Consider the following 3,590-nt stretch of genomic DNA (forward strand, 5'->3'; position numbering starts at 1 on the left):
TTTTTTTTTTTTTTTTTTCATATTCGTTTCCTACACATTTTCCGCGCTATTTCTTTCTGATTTTCGTTTTCGGATCAAGTTGTAAACATTAGAAGAATGAGAACATTACTCCATTACAAAAAAACAAAACAAAAAAAAACGTAATTACCAGATGAAAGTTTAGCGTTGAAAGACATGGTACGAAGTTGAAAAGTGTGTATATGGAATAAGTATCAGACGGTATATATTTTGTTAAAAAATATATAGTTATTTATTTAGGAGTGTGTGAATGTAAAACAATGAAGAACATCACTGACTTAGAACTGTGTAACGAGACATGAAGAGATTCGCATGACTTACTGTACATGTTAGTTTTGATGGTTTTTACGCCACAGAATAATAATAAATGAATTAGGTTTCACAATGATGATTGTCAACACAATTACAGTCTCACCGAAGAAAGTTTGAATTAGCCCCTAGGGCTGTCAAACCCACCGGAGGCTATGCTGGTGGTGAACTTAAAAACAGATGCCACATCGTAGCAGACAATGTTGCTTTTTCAGCGTCAAAGCAGCAACTAAACTTTGCTCTTTGATAGACGTGCATTTTACTCTTGTAGTGGAGGCGCAATGGCCCAGTGGTTAGGGCAGCGGACTCGCGGTTTCGATTCCCAGACCGGGCGTTGTGAGTGTTTATTGAGCGAAAACACCTAAAGTTCCATGAGGCAGGGGATGGTGGCGAACCCTGCTGTACTACTTCCACCACAACTTTCTCTCACTCTCACTTCCTGTTTCTGTTGTGCCTATAATTCAAAGGGTCAGCCTTGTCACACTCTGTGTCACGCTGAATACCCCCTAGAACTACGTTAAGGGTACACGTGTCTGTGGAGTGCTCAGCCACTTGCACGTTAATTTCACAAGTAGGCTGTTCCGTTGATCGGATCAACTGGAACCCTCGACGTCGTAAGCGACGGAGTGCCAACAACATTTTACTCTTGTATGACATCGCCAGTGTTGATTGGCTGGCATTTGCGAAAGCACAACTGAATATACTCACAGCAACAAAATAGTTCCTTTGTGTCTCACTACACTATCTCTCTGCAGACTGAAAGTCCACACAAACAAGCAGTGATTATAAAAAGAGCAAAGCGAAAGCAAAATATTTGCATAAAAACAAAATGTTCCCACAATGCACTTGAAATTTCGAAATTATGTGAAATAAATGGACCTTATGACTTAGCTTTCTTTATCATTTTTTATACTAGGTCACTGATTATGTGTGTTACAAGGGATCTAGATTACACACTCATATAAAATGACGTGTAAACCAATTTTTGAGTCTTGACACATTTTGGTGATAAAAATAATTAACTTTTCCAATTTGTTTGAAATATTTCAATAATACGAATCAGTGCAGTGAATTCTTTTTCATTCCGGTAATAAAGCTAATTAATATTTTTCATAGATAAGAATTAGCATCTCACTCTCAAATAAAGAACGGAACAAAGATTTGTTGTTTTTGAAATTCCTAAAACGGCATAATGCTAATTTTTTGTTAAGTTCAAAATAGCAAAAACTAAACAATTCTAATTGATCGTTGCTGTATTACCTTTCAATACGAAGTCTTTTTTTTTTTGTCTCAAACACTGGAATTTTTTCTCTTGTATCTTGTGTTGCCACCGAGAATCCATCTAACACGAAATTAATTGTTGCTTACATAATGAAAGTTTGTGTCAATGTGTTCACAATTAGCTGAAAGAACATTCACCAGATGTATTTGCCGTTAAGTCACTGGTGATCGAACTTGTAAGAAGACCTGCAGCATGGTCTGATACACTGGTGGCATTACAGGAAGAAGCTAGTTCTGGGAATTTCATTTGTTTTATTGGTGTATTTGAACTTAGATTTTTGCTGACGTCTTTTCGTTTCATGGAAAATGAAATTGGAAAATTTTCATCTTCACCTGCTGATCCATTTCCCGATTCACTGCTTGATGAAAATGCTATCAGCCTCTGAATGTTCTGTTTAGATACTGCTTTATCTATTCCACTAATGATCAGTTTTCGATTTGTCCGCTGATCCTGTAAAAAATCTTGTTCTCTCTGCGGTACTTTTTTGTCCCGACTACAGCTGCAGTTTTCAAAGGAGCTGCACTTGCAACAGGAAATGTCAAATAAATCTTTTGTTGCATTGTTTTTAAACACATTACACTTTGTCTGAAACGATGGCACATTTTTTCTATTTTTCACAGACTTTAGTAATCCTTGGTACTTTAGATAAAAGTTTAAGATTTTCGGTTTAACTGACTGAATCGTAACACAAGGGATGGATGCCTTTTGCCAAAGAAGGATTATCTTTTCAGCTACAATCTTGACAATTTGTTTAATTGAAGGATCTTTCTTAATAACATTCTTTTCTTTTTCTCGTTCAAATAAAACACATTTTAGTACATCCTTGTAAGTTGGCAAAACTCGGTCACTAAGATCAGACGGAGTACCAAATATTGGGCATTCATAACGCATTATTGGCTTATGGGTCATCACTAAATGTAAACAACACTAAATTTAATAAGATCATTAATTTTAATACAATGGCCTAAAGTCAAGGTACAAAGCAGAAAACTTCACACACGTACAACATACGTCCACATGCAATGACCATTGCAGTGGCACTGGAGAGAAGTTCACACTCCCGTTCTATTTATAGTCAATGCGGAACCTCAAGCTATTAATCGATTGTACTGAAACTTGGTATGCAACCTTTTAAGGATACAAGAATCACTGTTTTGCATTCTGCTATGTAGAAATATGTACTCGTTATGACTTATAATTCACGAAATCCAAAATTCGACCAAAAATATCAGTTTTTAAAATTTTCAATTGTGTTGCAGAGACAGAAAAAATATTTAACTGAAAAGTTCTTTATACACCTTTATAGACCCTAATTCGCTACAAAATATCAATTCTTGGTTACTAATTTCAAAAGTTGCGTTTTTTGCTCCACCCTAATGTATAGATCTGTGATTATTTAGATTATCTTTCTCAGTTAAAGACTTTTTACAGATATCACACTGATATACTGATTGTGGTTTCTCTTGTGACATCTCTTCTGAATAAAAACATATTCTTCAACTAACTTAAATAGTCCGTCTGTCTCTTATCTTACTTCAACCACCACAATGTAAGTGGATACAGTTTTGGTTCTTGTCCTACAACTTATTCCTAACAAGTATTGCTATTGCTCTCTTTCCATCAACTGTAACCCTTTTTGATATCTGAAAATACTCTGAGATTCCTTTTAAAATTATCCAAGTTTAACTTCAGAACAAAATAATCCTGTAGTCATTCCAAACATTTCAGAAGAGAAATGTTCTCAGTTGAGAAGAAATATTTCACTGGAATTCTCTGGAGTTATTAAATCTGTTCTGCACAACATTTTCTGACAGTCTTTAAAAGGTGATGAATATTGATGATGTTATCTGATGGAAACAATGCAATATTCTGAAATAAAAGAAACAACAGTGAGATACAGAAGAGATTTTGACAGTGAAGATAAAACAGTCGGTCACAACTAACACCAACATCACAACTATGTTGGATTTGGAATACTAAG

The 3,590-nt window shown here is 35.2% G+C and overlaps 2 protein-coding genes across 4 annotated transcripts in view; one reads left to right on the forward strand and one right to left on the reverse strand.

Moving 5' to 3' along the window:
• LOC106883483 (oocyte zinc finger protein XlCOF6.1) overlaps positions 1 to 3,479 on the reverse strand; it is an 8,863-nt gene extending 5,384 nt beyond the window's left edge. The window contains exon 1 of one of the 2 annotated variants that reach the window (XM_014934510.2): positions 1,588 to 3,479. The gene's annotated coding sequence lies outside the window, so the exon portion shown is untranslated. Of the gene's footprint in view, positions 1 to 148 lie in introns of both variants that reach the window. The other variant, XM_014934509.2, reaches the window with a different exon arrangement.
• The window catches only part of LOC106883481 (zinc finger protein 429), a 23,953-nt gene that overhangs the window by 3,311 nt on the left and 17,052 nt on the right, over positions 1 to 3,590 (forward strand). The gene's annotated exons all lie outside the window — the stretch shown is intronic.

The sequence above is a fragment of the Octopus bimaculoides genome, chromosome 28, assembly GCF_001194135.2.
Source record: "Octopus bimaculoides isolate UCB-OBI-ISO-001 chromosome 28, ASM119413v2, whole genome shotgun sequence".
NCBI lineage: Eukaryota > Metazoa > Mollusca > Cephalopoda > Octopoda > Octopodidae > Octopus > Octopus bimaculoides.